At 48.8% G+C, this 20,066-nt stretch overlaps 1 long non-coding RNA gene and 1 pseudogene across 1 annotated transcript; one reads left to right on the top strand and one right to left on the bottom strand.

Moving 5' to 3' along the window:
• Positions 1–6,508: 6,508 nt before the first annotated feature.
• Positions 6,509–6,929, bottom strand: LOC112929158 (BET1 homolog pseudogene; annotated as a pseudogene).
• A 1,688-nt stretch (positions 6,930–8,617) lies between these two features.
• LOC140595853 (uncharacterized) lies at positions 8,618–11,818 on the top strand. The gene is made up of 2 exons (XR_011997781.1): positions 8,618–8,926; positions 11,588–11,818. It is a non-coding gene; the product is annotated as an uncharacterized lncRNA (long non-coding RNA).
• The last annotated feature ends 8,248 nt before the right edge of the window (positions 11,819–20,066 follow it).

Consider the following 20,066-nt stretch of genomic DNA (forward strand, 5'->3'; position numbering starts at 1 on the left):
AGAAGGGAGTGGGAGGCGGAGGAGATTCATTCATCCACCCAAGGTCACAGAGCCAGAAGCGGGGTTCAGTCCAGGGCCATCTGGCTCCAAGTCCACGTCCTTGACGTCTGCCCTTAAGTGCTTGCAGCTTCATAGGGCAGAGAAGCAAGTGTAGGGATAACCCATGTGTCTGGGAGAGTCATCGCCATAGAGATGGGCCTGGGGGGTTGTGAGGGTCTGGGCGTGGGGTGGGGTCAGTGCACCAGCAGACCTGGTGTCTAAACACAGTTTTGAAGGATGAGTCGGAGTTAGCAAAACCAAGGAGAGCGGGAGGCAAAGACGCCCAGATGGGCAGAGGGGACCCCAGAGGAGGGAGAGAGGCGGGAGCAGCGGATGGCTCAGGCCGGGGGGCTAAGCTGCGAGAGATCACGGCACCGGGGCCTGAAGACGCCAGGGTGCCTGGCAGGGCTGCTCCCGAGGATCCCGGTCCTGCCTCCTTGGCCCGGCCTGGCCCGGCCGTCTTGCCATTGCCATTGCAGCTTGGGACATTCTAGAGCATCCCCGCCATGTGGTTTCTGTACACAAGTCCCTGTGGTTAGGGTTTAGCAATGCACTTTCATCTCAGAGTAAACACTTCTTTCATTTTATTTTTGCTTCCTCTTTATCTATCGCCCTGGCCATCTCCTTGACCCCATCTGTGGCCCTAAAAGGAAGACAAGAGCTCTTCTGAAAATCTTGGAGGGCTGGTGGCCTTTTGTTAATGGCTCTCATCCTGGTCACAGGGACTGAAGTTCTCCGAGACAACACTTCTCGGGTCCTTTACAAACCAGCAACAGCCCGAGAAGTGAGGGGACACACTGCCCTGGCCCCTGGCTGCGCATTAGTGGGAGAAGAAGGGGGTGGATTGTGCGGGTGCCTACTGGGGGCCAGGCCTGAGCACTTTTGTTCCTTCTCCTAATCCTCACTTCCACCTGTGAGATAGGGAGTAGTTCACCCGTTTCTTGGGTGAGGACAATCTGGCACAGAGAGGTCAGTGAAATGGCCCAAAGCTGCACAGCGGCAGGTGGCGGGGCAGCACTGAAGCCTCTCAGTGGGTGGCCGTGACGCCAACCCTGTGGCTTGAAGCGCAGACAGTTCAGTGTCCTTAGGTTGGTGGAACTTAGGGAAAGTAACTGGGAGACTAGAGAAGAAAGACTCGCTATTTTCCTTTCCTGGCTCCAGGGACCAGCATGAACGCAACGCTGGCCAACACCGTTGAGTGCTTGTTTGGTTCCAGGCGCTGCTCTGAGCAACTTCGCTGGTAAGGAAGCATCGAAACCCCACCATCCTTTTACTGACCGAGGTGCTCTTACTATTTTCATTTCACAAGTAAGGAAACTGAGGCACAGAAAGGGAAAGAAACTTGCCCAAGGTCACATAGCTCATGAGTGGCAGAGCTATGGTTTGAAACGAAGCTGTCACTTAAAAAAAAAAAGATTTTTTAAAGATTTTATTTATTTATTTGAGAGAGAGAGAGAGAGAGAGAGAGAGAGAGACCAAGTGCACACGAGCAGGGGGAGGAGCAGAGGGAGAAGGAGAGGCAGACCCTGGGCATGGAAGCTGGACGTGGGACTCCATCCCAGGACCCTGAGATCAAGATCTGAGCTGAGATGGGGTGTCAGACACTTAACCATGAGCCCATGAGGTGTCCCATGTGGCATTTTATTCTCTGTCTCTATGAAGCTGACTCCTCTAGGTACTTCACAGAAGTAGAATCATAACATACGTATTTGGGGCCCCTGGGTGGCTCAGCGGTTGAGCATCTGACTTCAGCTCAGGTCGTGATCCTGGGGTTCTGGGATCAAGTCCCACATCGGGCTCCCTGCATGGAGCCTGCTTCTCCCTCTGCCTGTGTGTGTGTCTCTCTCTGGGTCTCTCATGAATAAATAAATAAAACCTTTTAAAAAATTAAGGTAGGTATTTATCCTTTCGTGACTGGCTCATTTCCCTGAGTAGAACATCTTCCAGGTTCATCCATGCGATAGCCTGTGTCAGTATTTTCTTCGTCTTCAAGGCTGGATGAGATTCCAGTGTGTGTAGAGCACATCTTGTTTATCCCTCCGTTGTCGAGGGGCTCTGGGGTGCTTCCTCCTTTTGGCCAATGTGGATAAGGCTGTTAGAGACAGAGGTGTGCAAATATCTCTTTGAGACCCTGCTTTCAGTTCCGTGAGGTATATACAGAAGTTCGGAGAGCACTCCTAACCACGTTTCCTGCCTCAGCAGAAACCCCACCAGCTTCTCAGGCCGTTCTGTGAGGCCTCCCCGCAGTGGGACTCCGGCCGGGGCCCATTTCAGGGAAGTCTGTGTGATCAGTTCTGGAAGGGGCTGCTGTGGGATGCCTGGGAGGCTCAGCAGTTGAGCATCTGCCTTCGGCCCAGGGCATGGTCCTGGAGTCCCAGGGTTGAGTCCTGCTTCGGGCTCCCTGCAAGGAGCCTGCTTCTCCCTTTGCCTGTGTCTCTGCCTCTCTCTGTGTCTCTCATGAATAAATAAATAAAATATTTAAAAAAATAGAAGGGGCTCCCGTGCATCCTGCACACCCCACATAGATACTGGTTTCTTTCCAGCCACTCTCATGGGGTGGAGAAGCTCCTGTCTGCTTGCTGTGGTGGAGCACGGAGTAAGGTCACCTTCTGGCCACCAACTGCTCCAGAGCCAGGCTCTCCGGCCCCGAATCCGACCCTGATGCTCCGGCCCTACGGCCTCAGTGCAGTTTGTGAGCTGCCCTCTGCCTTATTTGACCAACTGTCACACGGAGTCGTGATCCCCATCATACCCTCGGTACCCTGTGTGTGGAACGTGAGCAAACCACAGAGGGCCTGGGCCGCGGCAGGTGCTCAGCAGATGTGGGCTCCACCTCCAGGCAGTGCAGAACCCTGAGGAGCAGCCCAAGGGGGTGCCGAGCACTCTGGCTGACCAAGGAAACATCTGGGCTAAGTCTCAGCTCTGTCATTTCCTGTGTGACCTTGGGCAAGTGGCCTTATCTCTCTGAGCTTAGCTTTCTTCATCATTCAGAGATAGTTATGCTTCCCCAGCTTAACCGCCAGGGAGGACAGCCAATGAGACCCGGATGTCAGCGCAGCCCACCTAGAACCCTGCCTTGGGCACCACTTGCTCTGCCTGTGGGTTGGTCCAGTGTCCTGGGCTCACGAGGGGCACGATCAGCATCTCACACTTGACGCTCCATAGATGACCCTCAGTAGATGCTCATCTCCTGACCAGTGGTGCTACTGGACCCCAGTGCTCAGGCCCCCAGCCCTTTGCAGGGCAGAGGACAACCTCAGGGAACCCAGAGGGAATTTACTGGCTCACACAGGGAAAAGTCCAGGAGAACTGGGTGCAGGTACGAGATGACGCCATCAGGTCCCTCTCTGTCCCTCAGCCCTGCCTTCCTCCATTTAGGGCTTATTTTCAGATGGGCTCTCCCTACATGAAGCAGACGGCCACCCACTGGCTATCCAGTCTCCCATCAAACCAGTTAGCACCTCGGTGCAAAGAGAACTTCTTTCTCTACATAGTTCCAGCCATCATCCTGGGACTATCTCCCACCTCCCAGGTTCGATCTCAAATCCAACTCAACATATCCTGAGCTTCTGATGGGTCAGGTCCGAGTCATGGGCCCATTCAGACTTGGGAAGTGGGTCAGCCCTACTTGAACCTGGGAAACTGAGAAAAGGTGACTGGTGACCCCCAAAGGAGAACTGAGGCACTATTATTAGAAGCTGAAGCAGGGACACCTGGGTGGCTCAGTGGTTGAGCATCTGCCTTTGGCTCAGGTCGTGATCCCAGGGTCCTGGGATTGAGTCCCCCACTGGGCTTCCTGCTTGGTGGGGAACCTGCTTCTTCCTCTGCCTGTCTCTCTGCCTCTCTCTGTGTGTCTCTCATGAATAAAAAAATAAAATCTTTAAAAACAAAAACAAAAACAAAGAAGCCAGGGCAGATAGAGACAGGTGGTAAAAGCCTTGGCCTGGAAGCCCATACTCTGGTCCAAGCTCCAGCATTCACTCCCTGTGTAGTCCTGAGAAAGTCACAGTCCCTTTCTGAGCCTGTTCCCTCATCTGTAAAAGAAGAATAGGCTCCTATTAGTGAGTCACAAATCTGGCTGCTGCTAGAGTTACCTGGTAAGCTTTTAAAAATGTAGTTTCCCTGGCGCCATGTTAGATTTGTTCTGATTCAGGAGTCCTGGGGTAGGACCAAGGACTCTGCATTTTTGACAACAACCCAAAGATTTCTGATGTGTTAGAAGTCACAGGGTGAGATGACTCCTGAGGTCCCTCCCACTGTAGTGTCCTCTGGTTCTAAAGTTAATTAATGTTGCTCTAAAGGTTGAGCAGAGGGATGCCTGGGTAGCCCAGTGGTGGGGCATCTGCCTTCGGCTCAGGACGTGATCCTGGGGTCTTGGGATCGAATCCCACATCGGGCTCCCCGTAGGGAGGCTGCTTCTCCCTCTGCCCGTGTCTCTGCCCCTCTCTCTGTGTCTCTCATGAATAAATACATAAAATCTTTTTTAAAAATAAATAAATAAAGGTTGAGCAGAAGGACTGTGGCAGCCACAGCGACGCTCACCAAATCTCCCAGACCCTCCCCAGTGCTGGCCCATACCCTTCCCCATGGGCAGAGCCCACAACTGGCTCCGGCCAATAGGCCGGAAGTGAAAATTTCCTGTGTCCCTTCCAGGATGAGGCAGGTGAAGGTCTATGTCCTCTCCCTCGCCTTGATGAGTAATTTGTAAACAGAACCTGAGCTTCAAGGTCCCTGCCACACACAGTCCAGATGGGCCAGGGGACACAGGAGGGAGAGTGGGCCTGGGCCGTGATGCTCTTCCTTCCTGCCTCTTTCCAGCTGAATGGGAGTCCTCAGGGCAGAGTAGTGGTAGTTAGTTGAGACCGTGGCCTCCAGTGGAGGAGGAAAAGGAGGGCCGTCCAAGGCCCAGGCATCCCAGGACAGTTGGAGAAGTGTGGGTGTGGATTGGCTGCATATCCCATAGCTAGTCGGTACCCATGTAAGGCCCTGGGGTTGGGGGAACGCTAATACTCCCTAATGAGGTATCCATCCTTATTGGGGTTGGAGGGCAAGTCCGGTGGGAGGAATGACTCACCCTGAGTCCTGCATACCTGTGATGCTCAGGGAAATGCAGGTCATCTCCCTCCTTGGAACATGACCTCAGAGTAGCTTTGGGGATGTTTACACCAAAGCATGGTCACTCCTCTCAGAGGTGACCCCTGGCTGGGGTTTGGAAATTTTCCCAGTGATCTTAGAAAATAATCATGATTCTGCCTCTCCGTGGTAAACTCTGGGATTTGTGGACATGAGGCTATTCTTCATATTTGGGCTTCTTCTCATCTCAGACAAGGCCTCTACTCATGAGGTTAAAAATTAGTTTTACATTTTTTTTCATTAAAAATTTTATTTTTAGAGCCCATTAATGGGGAAATTCCAAATGGTAACAATACAGAGTATTTAAGAACATCTTAATATTTCTTTCTATCCATCTTTGTTTTCCTTTCTATAAACATATAGATTAAAGCAATTTAACCCCAAGTCCGAGTACTTTCAATATCTATTTTGAACACATAATAAAGCAGAGGCAGTTAATTTTATTTCCATTCAGAGCTGAGCAATGACTTTAGCTTCACATTATTCTGTCACAAATGACAAGCAAATGGCCTACCTAAGTAGCTAAAATCATAAAACTATTATACGCCAAGTCAAGGGTATGTATAAAGTTAATATAAAACAACAACTGGACTGGTATACATTTGTTTTGGGCCCTACAGGAAATGTGCCAAAGTACAAGCTTTAGTGAAGGATGAGGTCATGGGCAGAGGGGAAAGAGGAGTCATGTCATAGAATTTTAGAGGAAAGCTGTAGGTAAAAGGAAATCAGTCTACAATTTTAACCAAATACAGGAGGAAAGGGGAGTACAGTATCAGGGTTGATGACAATTAGGAAAATACATATACCATTCCATCACAAACTTGCTCACTACCTCAAGAGTTCAGCACCAGGCTCTCCTGGGATTCTGTTATTTTCCCACTAAGCTTCTTCACATGGAACATAAACCTACATTTATGCTAACAGAAGCGTTTTGAAAAAAAAAAAAAAAAAAAAAAGAAGCGTTTTGTATGGCTATTTAATTTGACAGCGAACAACAGGAAAAAGAGTTATTAGGGCCACAGTGACTTCAGGCCACCTTAATACCCCTGAAAATAGGGGCAAAAAATGAGTCATTAAGCAACAGTATTCAAGGAGCACTGGGTTATCTTTTTTTTTCTTTTTTTTTTTTTTTTAAGCACTGTGTTATCTAAGGGGATTTACAAAACAAGTAAAATTCAGCAATCCTCAATGGAAAAAGTCATAATATTTGAAAATTAGGACTGTTTTGATGCTGATTTTTTTTTCACCAAAGTGGTACTGCAGTTAAATTGGAACAAATTCCAAACTCACACTTGCATCACCTCAGTTTAATAATCCAATAAATGACGAAAAAGACAATGAAAACAGCATCATCTAACAGAGTAGCTTTGTCTGGCTCCCTCTAGATAAAATCTTCAGTTTTCCCATAGTTTTACCTAGAAATCCAGTTGTAGAATCAAACTGTGAATCCATTTCAGCTAATAATTTATTTTGATGTTTAACCTCATGGACTGTTTCAATGGAAAGAGATTTTATAGCAGTTACTTTGCTTCTGAGACTTTCAGTGAGTCTCTCATTTTCTTCTTCACAGACACTATAACCACTGTTAGCATAGCCATAGTTCCCATAGTTGCCAGGAGGTTCTCCTTCACCCAGGCCTGCACGCCTCATCCTGCCAGAGTAGGGAAGAAAAAAGCAGATGGAGGGGTGGGTAGGAAGGGGCCAGGGGACCCCGGACGGCGTCTTCAGTACCGGGGCCCAGAGAATCACCAGCTTCTTTCCCCAAAGTGCCACGACATCACTGGAGTCTCTAGTTTTACATTTTAATTCATTGTTTTGATTTGCATTATTTATTACATTTACACGATTAATTGTATTTCCCTTTTTAGTTTCAATTTTATATGTTTTTTTTTTTTAATGATGCATTACTGTAATATAAGTCAAATGACACAGGAGGATGTACAGTGAGAAGCAAGTCTTGTTCTCACCCTTATCTCCCAGGCCCTTGGTTCTGGAAATAGAATCTAGGGACATTTAAAGGAAAACCCGCTGGTACAGTACATGGGTGGCTCAGGCGGTTAAGCATTTGACTCTTGATTTTGGCTCAGGTCATGCTCTCAGGATTGTGAGAGGGAGCCCTGGGTCAGTCCATGCTGTTCATAGAGCCTGCTTAGTCTTCTCTGTCTCCCTCTACCCGTCCCGTTCTCTAAAAACAAAGAAAGAAAAACTTGCTAGTAATAATAGGTACTGTTTATCAAAATGTGTTGTGTGTTGGGCATATAGTGGGCACTCTCCACACACCATCCTCCCATTGTCCACAATGATCCTATAAACTTGGTATATCACAGGAGAGGAAACTGACCTTTGGACAGATAAAGTAACATGTGCAAGGTCACACAGAGAATAAAAGGCAGAGCCAGGGCCAACATTACACTTTTTCCAGTGTGCCGGCTGCCTGGCAATATCACAAATTACCACTGGTATGATGTTTTCCTATTTATAAAGTGTCACAGAATGTGTAAGGCTCATGACTATCCTGTGGGGCAGGCAGGGAAGACATTATCGTTGTATCCAGCATATAGATAACGAAACTGAAGTTCCAGAAGGACCTGTGGTTCTAGGAACTGTGGCTTGGCCCTGTGCCAAGTGCCTTTTAAACCTTAATTCATTAAGCCATTAACGATGGCCCTTGGAATTTTTTTACTTTAGAGTCAAAGAAAGAGTCAGAGGTAAAGTGACCTGCCCAAGGTCACACCACAAATAATCTAGGAAAACCAGGAACGGGTCATCTGGTCTAACGTCCAAGTGATACTCTTCTAATGGTCAAGCACCATGGTTTGCAGAGATCAGGCTTTTTTTTTTTTTTTTTAAGATTTTATTTATTTATTCATAAGAGACACACAGAGGCAGAGACACCGGCAGAGGGAGAAGCAGGCTCGCTGCGGGGAGCCCTATGCGGGGACTTGATCCCAGGACCCCGGGGTCACGACCTGAGCGGAAGGCACCCGATCAACCGCTGAGCCCCCCAGGCGCCCATGGCTTGCGGAGATCAGAATCTCCCGCGGTGTCACTCCACTAGCCCACTGATCCTGTCGTTGTCGCTAGGAGCGTGGTGTCATCACTCCCATTTTCCAGGTGGGGAGGCTGAGGCGGGGTTGCCCAGAGGCACGCGGCGAGCCAGCGGCACAGGCAGGAGGGCTGCAGGGCTCGCGGCTCCCTGGGGCCTGTCCCCCCCACCCCCGGGAGCCAGGCCTTGGACCTGCCTCCGACGGGGCCGCGTCCGCCGGTAGTGACTTCGCAGCACCGCCTCTGTGAGCACCTGGCAGGAAGGACGCGCAGGGCGGGCCGGGCAGCCCCGAGCCCGGGAGGAATGACCTCTGGCTGTCCTTCAAGCCTCGACGTCAGTGCCCTCTACGTCCCTGCGGCCCACCCCCACCCCCAACTCTCCAGCTCCCGCGGCTCCCAAGCCCTTTTGGCCACGATTTTCCAGCCTTCTCAGCGCTGGGTCGGGACCGCCGACCTGGAGGAGCGGAATTCGATGCGATTTGCATAACGTGCCCGATTGGCTCCTGCGGCCGCGGTGGGCGGGCCCCACCAGCCCACCTGCCGGGGTGGAGCGCAGGACCCGGGCGGGGCGGGAGGGCCACCTGGCCGCCTCCCGGGGCCCGACGCCCGCAGGGCCGCGGCGTGGACCGCCTACACTCCACGCAGCCGCTTCGCAAAGCGCGGCCTCCCGGAAACGTGCATCTGCGGGAGCTTCGCAAAGCAGAGCGAGGTCGGTTACTTCTGGTGGACGTGCTGGGGGGGGAGTGAGGCGGGAAGGGCGGGAGCGGGAGGGAGGTTTCCAACCTGAAGACTTTAAGCCCCAACTGTGGACCGTGGGAGTTTATTAAAACATAATTTTATTTTTATTTATTTATGTATTTTAAACATAATTTAAAAAATATGTGTATATATTATTTTGGGGGGACGCCCGCTGACTGAGTCGGTAGACCATGGGAGTCTTGATCTCCTGGTTGTAGTTAGAGCCTCACACTGGGGGTAGAGACTACCTAAAAAAATAACTAAAAGAAGACCAAAATTATTATTGTTATTATTATTTAAAGATTTTATTTATTTATTCATGAGAGACACAGAGACACAGGCAGAGGGAGAAGCAGGCTCCATGCAGGAAACCCGATGTGGGACTCGATCCCAGTACTCCGGGATTATGCCCTGAGCCAAAGGCAGACGCTCAACCGCTGAGCCACTCAGGTGTCCCAAGACCAAAATTATTTTTAAAATAAAATGAAAAATATGTATTATTTTAAATTTTATATTTAACTTAAAATTGTACATATGTATTTAAATTTTATGTTTTAGTAGGTTCTCATAGGGTGTACATATATAAATGTGTTCCACGTGTGTGCAGACATAGATGTACAGGTGTAGATACAGATAAATGGATTGATCTTTTTTTTCTTTTAAAGATTTTATTTATTTACTCATGAGAGACACACAGAGAGAGGCAGAGACACAGGCAGAGGGAGAAGCAGGCTCCCTGTGGGGAAACCCTATGCAGGACAATCCCACAACCCCACCCCCACCCCCCCACCCCCCTCAGGACCTGAGCCCAAGGCAGACAGACGCTCAACCACCAAACCACTCAGGTGCCCCTCCCCCCCTTTAAAAGTAGGCTCCACACTCAGCCTGGGCTTGATCTCACAACCCTGAGATCAAGAGTGGCATGCTTAACTGACTGAGCCACCCAGCTGCCCCTGGAGAGATCTTCGTAGGACACTGTAAGAGACTTGGGAATGCTAAACTTCTTAGCCTGGCGTTCAAAGCCCTCTACAACTGCTCTAGCCTCTTCCCACCTGCCCATCAACTCTGAGAAGCCAAAGCTATAGCCCCATAGATTGGTCTCTGTGCCCAACCCATCTTTCTGTCCCCACTTTGCCTTCACACAGACACTCTCCTTACAGCTCCATCTTTGAAGATCTACCCAGCCTCTGGGATCACTCCACCCCCTCCCTTATCCAGAGTTGATCTCTGCCTCCTCTGTGCTTCCAGGCACTTGGTTTGTACTTGTCCAAGCACAATTGTCAAAATGTCCACCCACACAGCCCCCCACGGTCCCCCTTGTTTCATCATCCTACCACCCAGGCTTTGGCTCAGTGTCATTTATTGATTCAACAAACATTTATTGAGCCCCTGCTCTGCACCAGCAGCTAGTCTAGGTTTTGGGGATAGACCAGGGAACCAACTCTCTGAATTCCTGCTCTCCTGACTTATGTTTTAGTGAAGACGAAGAGTTTAATGGATAAACCAACACACTCTATCATTGGGTAGATGGTGACAACGCTTGGAAAAAAACTAAAACAGGAAACAGGGGCTACCGTAGACAGGGATACCGATCCTCATTTGGATTAGTGGTTTAGGGATGGTTGTGTGGAGGTGACATTTTAGGAGCAATCTGAATAAAGTAAGGAGGGCACCGTGCAGTAGCTGGAGTTTCAGACTGAGGAAGAGGAAGGAGGAATAGCTATGCATCCAGTCTGCCCAGCAAATGGATGTTGAATTAAATTGGACAATGGAGGAGTGCCTGGGTGACTCAGTCGGTGGAACGTGGGACTCTTGATTTGAGCCCCATGTTGGGTGTAGAGATTACTTACAAATAATAAAAAGTAAATAAATAAGATAAATCGGACAGTGGAGAGGGGAGAGAAGATGGTCACTGGTCCAGGAGAGTGTGAGGACAGCTTCTTATATTTGCCAGAAGTGGTGAACCTGGCCTCTATCCAAATGACAGCTCTAATCAGTAGCACAACCTTTGAAAGCCATACCCAGTGAGTTTGGCTCTTCTAGAGAGGCACCATGGAATTGTGGGAAGGAGAACCAGCTTGGGGTTCAACCCTGGATTGGGCCGTCATCTGTGTTAAAGATCCTGTGTTAAACTTTTCACATACCTTATCTCACTTACCACTCAGGACAACATTTTGAGGTATGTCTGGTGGCTTATGGAGGTTCAATCACATGCCAAAAGCTACACTGTCAATAAAATTCCATTAATGTGCCATGAAGTCAATGTCATGACCAGCATTTTAAACAATGAAATAGATTAGAAGGTATCACAGTATTTTTGGGAAACCTGTTTCATTTATATGAGTATATTTGTACTATAAAATATGGTGGTTTGAGGGTAAAGAAACAAAAACTCTAAGAATGCTGTTTTGGACATGGCCATGGTAAAGCACCTGCTGCAGTATCCAGCACGTACTGCTCTGCGATGAGGGCTGTTACGGGAACATAACCAATTAGGCAGCAGACCTGAAATTGCTCAGTGACCCTGATTCCTCAGACCTCCTTACTGGACTGATAAACAGGACTACAGTTTTAATAGTTCTCCTCCTCCTCTTTCATCTTCTCCTCTTTCTTTTTCTTCTTCTGGTTCTAGAAGACCACATCTAGTCCTGATCTCTGGGCTACATGGACCTCAGGCCAGCCTCCAACCAACCATCTCCATCTCCAGGCTAAAACACGGTAAAAGTGAAAACCCTTGTCCAAACAAAATTCTGCACATAGATGTTCACAGCAGCTTTATCCATAATTGTCAAAACCTGGAAGCAGCCAAGATGTCTTTTAGCAGGTGAACGGATACACTGTGGTATATCCAGATAATGGACTATTATTTAGCACCAAAAAAAAAAAAAAAAGTGTTACCAAGCCATGAAAAGACATGGAGAAACTTTCAGTGCATTTTACTAAGTGAAAGAAGCCGATCTGAAGAGGCTACATACATACTGTATGATTCCAACTATGTGACAACTAGAAAAGACTAAACTATGAAGACTAAAAAAACATCAGTGGTTGCAGGGGTAGGGGTGGGGATGGAAGAGGAAGGGCTGAATAGAGCACACAGGATTTTTAAGGAAATGGGAAGATTCTGTATGATACTATAATGATGGAATCATGTTATTATACTTTGTCCAAACCCCCAGAATGTGCAGCCCCAAGAGTGAGCGCTAATGTAAACCATGGACTCTGGGTGATGATGTGTCAGTGTAGGTTCATTCCGTGTTACAAGGGTTCTGGTCTGAGACACCTAGGTGGCTCAGCGGTTGAGCGTCTGCCTTCGACTCCGGTCCTGGGATCAAGTCCCACGTGGGGCTCCCTGCATGAAGCTTGCTTCTCCCTCTGCCTGTGTCTCTGCCTCTCTCTCTCTCTCTCATGAATAAATAAATAAAATCTTAAAAAAAAAAAAAAAGGGTTCTGGTCATCAGGTCAGTATGTGTGTGTGTGTGTGTATTTGGGGGGGGGGTTCCCCACACATCAACAAGCAATGCTCCAGACACCAGCTGAGTGCCCTATAATTCAACTCAATTCTGATGCTTCTACCTGGAGACAAGGTTGGATTCCACAGGTGAAGGGCTCAATCCTACAAGACTATCCCTCCCCTCCACCCCTGCTTCAGATGCCAACCACAAGTTCAGGTTGTCACCTGTGCTTCTGACCCATGGGATCTAGATCAGAGGTTCGAGAGATACCCCCTCCCCGTCCTGGATTCCATTAATTTGCTAAAGCTGCTCGTAGACCTCAGGAAACCTGTTTGTTCACTAGATCACTGGTTTCTTATAAAAAGATATATAACTGGAGAACAGCCAGAGGGAAGAGACGCATAAGGGGTGCGAGGTGTGCCTCCTGAAGGGTATGGAGCTTCCATATCACTCTCGGAATCACTCTGTGTTCACCAACCAGGAGTTCTTTGAACCCCATCCTCTTGGGTTTTTATGGAGGCTTCATTACAAAGGCACAGCTGATTAGGTCATCAGCCATCAGCTTCCCCGTTCAGCCTCCAGCATCCCTCCCCTCCCAGGCCCACCCTCAGGTGCTTTCCAAAAGTCCATTAACATAACAAAAGGCACTTTTGTGGCTGTCAACACTTAGGAGATTCCAAGGGTTTTAGGAGCTATGAGACTGGAACCTGACCAAGAGCAAATATGAGAAATATATTTTGTTACCTGAATGACCAAATATGTGCATTTTTATAAATAACATCACAACCACTCTGGCAGGAGGAGACTGTGCACGTGGGAAGGATTATATGGGAAATCTCCAATTTTTCTGTAAATCTAAAACTGCTCTAAAAAATAGTCTCTTATTTTGCAATGCAGTTGAAGCATTGCTCCGAAAGGGGCTCTGGAGCCAGATGGCCTGGATTTGGAAAAAAAAAAAAAAAAGCCTGTCTTGGCCCCTTATTAGTTCTGTGGTGTCGGGCAAGTACTTAACCTCTTTGTGCTTCCATGGCCTCATTTGTACTGTGGGGCATTGACAGAGATCTTACCTGTTGTGAGGATTTCGGGAGCGAGTATGTGCAGGGTTCTCAGAAAACACATCCTGGCACATCCTGTGTGCTAGCCCCCCTGAGAGAGGGGCTGTATGTAAGCAGGGGAGGAATCTCCAGCCCCCTGGAGACCAGCTAAATCAGACATTGGCATCTACGGGAGGGGCTACCTCTGTCCTCTGCACCCACACTACCTGAGGCTTGATACCTGTGCCCCATTTGCAAGGAGGCCCCAGCTGGGAGCCTGCACCTTACCTTGCCGCTACCTCCCTATCTTGCCCTACCTCCCTATCTTGCTTGACAGCATTTTGTGGTTTTGTCCCCATTTCCTTTGATCCAATGACTTCAGGGTGGAGGGGCTTCTAGAGGGCCAGAGCTCTTGTCTGCTTTCCCGGGTCTTTGCCCCTCTGGCTAGTGCTTCAAATCTCTTATCTCCAGAATCTTGCAAGTCACTCTCTCCACATTGGCCAAGAGAACTGTGTACACATACAGCCCTCGCATTTTTAAAGCACTTTCCCACAAGTTATATCAGATGAACTCCACCAAACCACTCTGGTGAGAAGGGGCAGGGAAACAGGGAAACACCAAGGCCCCAGAGTGGTCAAGTGCCTGGCTTAAGATCCCACGGCCAGGGGACGCGTGGGTGGCTCAGCGGTTGAGCGTCTGCCTTCATCTCAGGGTGTGATCCCAGGGTCCTGGGATCAAGTCCCACATCGGGCTCCCCGCAGTGATCCTGCTTCTCCCTCTGCCTGTGTCTCTGCCTCTCTCTCTCTCTGTCTCTCATGAATAAATAAATAAAATTAAAAAAAAAATCATACAGCAAGGAAGTGGCAGTTGGGAGCTCAGGCCAGCCCTCTTTCTAAATAACAATAAAACACTGTAACATCCATGTGTGTGGCACCCAGTTTGTGCCAGGTTTTCACCTGCCTCGTCTCATTGAATTCTCATGAGTGCTTCTCAGATTTTACCTTCATATGAATCCCCTGGGCCTGATGTTAAGGTGTAGATTCTGATTTCAGGGGTCAAGCCCGGGGCCCCGAGAGTCTGCCTTTCTAGCCAGCTCCCCGGGGACGCTAAGGCCACTGGGCTCAGTAGACAACCCAAAGTGTAGATAGCCAGGAACCCTTCAGTGTTTTCAACTGTGAAGTTGAAAGCATCCCCTTTGGTTTTTCAAAGGAGCAACATTTGGAGGCCCCAGGCAGTTAAGAGGATGCTCAGGACCACCCAGCTAGTAGATGGTAGGGCAGAGATTCAAACTCAGATGTCTGGGTGTCAGATCCCACATGCTTGTCTTTCTGTTCCGGCCGACTTAGCATGGGGTGTCCAAGCTGCATTTACCCCGAATGGCTGAAATCCTGTGATGTCAGCCTGATTCCATCGCCACCCAGTTGGGCTGGACTGCCAAGATGCCTTCCCCATGTTGGGATGGAAGTGGCACCACGTGGCCTGATCTCTCAGCAAGGGATGCATTAGGACCATAAAGTCCTTTGCCGCACAGAAGTAAAATGAGGCCAAATGTCAAAAATGCACCCTTGCAGGGAAGAGAGGCTGACGGACACTCCCACAAGTCAAACATGCCAAAGTTAGCTTCAGGGGGTACAGGCTGGGTGCTCAGAGGAGGCCATGCCCGGTCACAGCATGGGCGTAGGGTGAGCACACCGGCTGGCGGTTCTCACCTTCAGATACCTGGGAAAGGCAAAGGTCACTTCATTTTTATTTATTTGTATTCTTTTTATAACAGCTTTATTGAGATATAATTCACATACCATAAAATTCACCCTTTTAAAGTGTACGGTTCCGTGGTTTTTAGTATAGTCGCAGAGCTGTGCAACCATCACCACTATCAAATTCCAGGACATTTTCGTCATCCCCAAAAGAAACCCCATACCCATTAGCAGTCACTCCCTGTTCCCTCCTCCGCTCAGCCCCTGGCAACCACTCATCTACTTTCTGACTCTGTAGATTTGCCTATTCTGGACATTTCATATAAATGGGATTGTACAATACGTGGTCCTCTGTGACTAGTGTCCTTCACATAAAGGAAGGAAGGGTTCCTTCATGTTGTAACATGTGTCCGAATTTCATTCCTTTTTACTGTCAAATAACTTCCCATTGTATGGAAAGGCCACATTTTGCTTATCCATTCATCAGTTCATGGACATTTGAGTTGTTTCCCCTTTTTGGGCGGGCTATTATGAATAATGCTGCTGTGACAAGTGATTGTATGGACATACGTTTCCATTTCTTCTAGGTAGAATCCTAGAAGTGGAATTTCTAGATCAGATGGTAACTGTTTAGTAGAATCAGGAGCTAGGCCACTCTGTTTTGCAAAGTGGCTGTACCTTCTCACAATCCCACCAGCAATGTATGAGGGTTCTGCTGATTTCTCCATGATTTGAATTTATTCACCTACTTTTAAAGCTGCTTAGTGGAAACTGAGACTTCCATCTGAGCAACACCAAGTGGAATAAATGTTCAGTGACTGTGGTGTACTGAAGCGAGCCTGCCCCTGGAAACAGGCAGTCTGGCCTTGAGCTCCAGTCCTCCTGTGTGTTTTGGTAGTCACTTAACCCCTCTGAGCTGGTCTCTCTCTCGATACCTAAAGTACAATCTCCATCTCGTAGCAGAGATCACAGATGAGTAAAATTTCAGAAGCTTTGGGTAACCTTGTCTTCCTTTTAAAAAAAAAAATCATCCATTCCCGGGGTGCCTGGGCCCTGGGATCCAGCCCCATCTCAGACTCCAACTCAGCAAGGCATCTTCTTCTCTCCTACTCCCTCTGCCTCTGCACTGCTCTCCCCTCCCCCATGTTCCAGTGCTCACTCTTTCTCTCTTTCAAATAAATACATAAATCTCTAAATAAACAAAATAAACCGTCCACTCCCAAAATCTGATTCTAAATTCCCACTTGCCCTTTGAGGGGACCTGCTGGTGGTGAAAAATAGATGAGAGATAAATAGGCCTAGGTTTGTTTGTTTGTTTGTTTTTAAAGATTTATTTATTTGGGCACCTGAGTGGCTCAGTGGTTGAGTGTCTGCCTTCAGCTCAGGTAATGATCCCGGGGTCCTGGGATCAAGTCCCACATCGGGATCCCCACAGGGAGCCTGCTTCTCCCTCTGCCTATGTCTCTGCCTCTCTCTCTGTGTCTCTCATGAATAAATAAATAAAATCTTTTAAAAAATAAGTAAATAACAACTTATAAAGAGGGAGAGTGAGAATCTTAAGCAGACTCCCTGCTGTGTGTGGAGATGAGCCCAACTTGGGGACCTTGAGATCGTGACCTGAGCCGATATCAAGAATTGGATGCTTACCCCTAGGCTCCCTAAATAGGTCTAGATTTAAATCCCAGGTCTGTCTCTTGCTGTCTGTGATCTCGGGCCTGTCAACTTTGCCTTTTCTGTGAAAAGATTAGATACCACATTAGAGGGTTGCTTGTCAGGATAAAATGTCTTGTGGTAAGCATGCAATAGATTGGAGGCACTATTATTATTACTTTTTTTTTTTTAAGTAATCTCTACACCCCACATAGAGCTCAAACTCCTGAGCCCAAGATCAAGAGTCTCATGCTCTGCTGACTGAGCCAGCCAGGTGCCCCTTGTAGGCACTGATATTAAAACATGGGAAGATGCATCCATCCATCCCACCAATACTGGCCCGGTTCCTACTAAGTGCCACTTTCTGTGTTACAGAAATGATGAGGACTCTTCATGTCTGGAGCTCCCAGGTTTGGGGGTAGCAGACGTGAAACACATCACACCCCAGTGTGCTAAGTGCTGCTAAGGCCCTCCTGGCCGGGGAGGATGGGGTGTGGCAAGCAGAAGGAAGGGGCCATGGAGAGGTCTGGGTGACACTGGGGCAGGTATGACAGGTCCCTCTCAGGCAGGGTGGACTGAGATCCAGGACTCCTGGAGCACCATCTCCTCTGGAGCACTGTCTCTTCTGGCTGTGTCCTCACCATCCACACCCAGGATGGAGAAATGGCCTGTTTGCTCTGAGGCTAGGGAGAGGGTGGACCTTTGGCTTCTAAACCCAGATGAAATAAAGGCTTAAAACCGTTGAGCACACACCCCAACTTCCGTGTGCCCAAGGCCTTGTGGCCATAGGACACTGTGGACACCAGGAACAATGGGTTATTGAGGGAAGAAGAGCCACATGCTATAGTCTGGATTGTGGAGGGAGACAGCAGGGCACACAGAAGGACTTCGAGTCATGACTGCTGGTGAATAGACTGTGGTCTCTGGCAAAGTCACAAGTGCTCCCTCTAGCCTCACTTTACTCATCTGCAAAATGGGGATGAGTACCGCCCTCCTCCAACATGTCAAGAGGCAAAGAGATGGGATGAAAATGTTGCTGCACAAGCTAAATGCTGTGTACCTGTGTGAAGGACACACAGGGGGGCGGGGGGACAGAGTGTGGAGTGTCACTCACCAATAAGGGGACAGAGTGTGGGGTGTCACTCACCAATAAGGGCCTGATGTGGACTACAGCAGGCATGACCCTTGAAGACTCATGGCAAGTGAGAGAGGCCAGACACAAAAGACCACAGACTGCATGATTCTATTCATGTGAAATGTGCAGAATAGGCAAAGATAGACAGACAGACAATAGATGAGTGGTTGCCTAAGGCTGAGGGGGGAGGTAGGGGGGAAATGGGGGCTGGCTGCTAATGGATATGGGTTCTTTTTCTTTTCTGAGTGATCAAAATGTTCTGGAATTAAACAGTGGTGATGGTTGCATAACCCTGTGAACATACTGAAAAAAACCACCGAACTAACTGTATACTTTGAGTAAAATGTATGGTATGTGAGTTATATCTCAATAAAGCTGTCAAAAAACCCCAAAGAACCCCCAAACCCAGAAGCGTGGTTATTTATTCTCCAGCACCCATCTGTGAGAAAATACCATACACAAATGGATAATTTGTTTCCCAGCTTTTGTGTGCTGCTTTCACATATATTCTTTTTTTTTTTTTTAATTTTTTATTTATTCATGATAGTCACACAGAGAGAGAGAGAGAGAGAGGCAGAGACATAGGCAGAGGGAGAAGCAGGCTCCATGCCCGACGTGGGATTCGATCCCGGGTCTCCAGAATCGCGCCCTGGGCCAAAGGCAGGCGCTAAACCGCTGCGCCACCCAGGGATCCCTACATATATTCTTATTTTAATCTTATTAGCTTATTTATTTGTTCATTTAATAAATGTTAATAAATAAATGTTTAATAAATGTTAAATAATAAATGTTCACAAACATTTAACCACACCAGGTCCTGGGGATAGAAGCACAAACAAAGCACTGATCTGCCCTTCAGAAGCTCCTGGCCTCCTTGTCCGGAGGCAGGCAAACTGAGGGCATGAGGGTCCCATGGCCGAAGCAAGCCCAGGGTGTGGTGGGAGCTCGGGGGAGGCCATCTGCCCCATGGGGCGGGTCTGAGGGGCCTCCTGAGGGACTCATCACACTCAAAGAAAGACTCAAGAGAAAGGGGGATGTGTAGACCTTCGAGTGAGGACCTGGAGCCCGCTAGGCTGGTGGAGCCTAGACTGAAGATATAAATCGTAGGGGGGCGCCTGGGTGGCTCAGTGCAAGTGTCTGCCTTCGGCTCAGGTCACGATGATGTGAACCACCGCGGGGGTGGGTGGGGTGGGGTGGGGTGGGGCTTTTGACCATGCAGTTTGGGTTCTAGTGGGTCTGGGCTGGGTACTGAGACTGCATTTAAGAAGCTCCCAGGTGAGGATGCTGCTGCCATGCGTCTGGCGCCAGACCCCCGCTTTCTGTAGCAGGCCCCTGCCACTCCCGACACCCCCTGCTCCTTGGCTGTTCTCACCTCGACACTGGGCCGCTCAGGGTCCCACACAGTCTGTGTCTTCTCCCCACTGGGCCTTGTGCCCAGTTTTTCTGCCTGTGCTGAACACCTCCCCTGTCCCCCAGAATCCACCCTTTGCCCCCCACACCTGGCACCCTACAGTGTGGTGGCTCGGCCAGGCCACAACTACTGGGCCATCCTGTCAGCCCTTGTTGACCTCAGGTTGTCAGCCACCACCCCTGTCACCCCTGCCACGGGGCCTGGCAAATAATAAGCCCTCAGGGAATATCTCCTAGTGGAGATAAGCTAGGAAGACAGGCAATCATCATCATAATAGCACCCCTCTGGCACTCACCCTGCATGGTGCTTTGGGTGCTTGACACAGATCCTCTTTATTCTCACACACAGCCCAGCTTAGCAAGGACTATCATCTATCATCTTCATTTTACAAATGAGGACACTGAGGCACAGACAGGTTCAGTAAGTGGCAGAGCCTGGATTCTTTTTCTTTCTTTTCTTTCTTTTTTTTTTTTAGGATTTTATTTATTCATTCATGAGAGACACAGAGAGAGAGAGAGGCAGAGACACAGGCAGAGGGAGAAGCAGGCTCCCTGTCGGGAGCCCAATGTGGATCGCAGGACCCCGGGATCACGCCCTGAGCCCAAGGCAGATGCTCAACCACTGAGCCACCCAGGGGCCCCAGACCATGGATTCTGACCCTGATGGGACAAGACAGACACGGGACAGAAAGGAAGAGGCGCCCTCAGAGAGATGCAAACATGCCTTAGGTTT

This window comes from Vulpes vulpes, chromosome 16 (genome assembly GCF_048418805.1).
Source record: "Vulpes vulpes isolate BD-2025 chromosome 16, VulVul3, whole genome shotgun sequence".
Classification (NCBI taxonomy): domain Eukaryota; kingdom Metazoa; phylum Chordata; class Mammalia; order Carnivora; family Canidae; genus Vulpes; species Vulpes vulpes.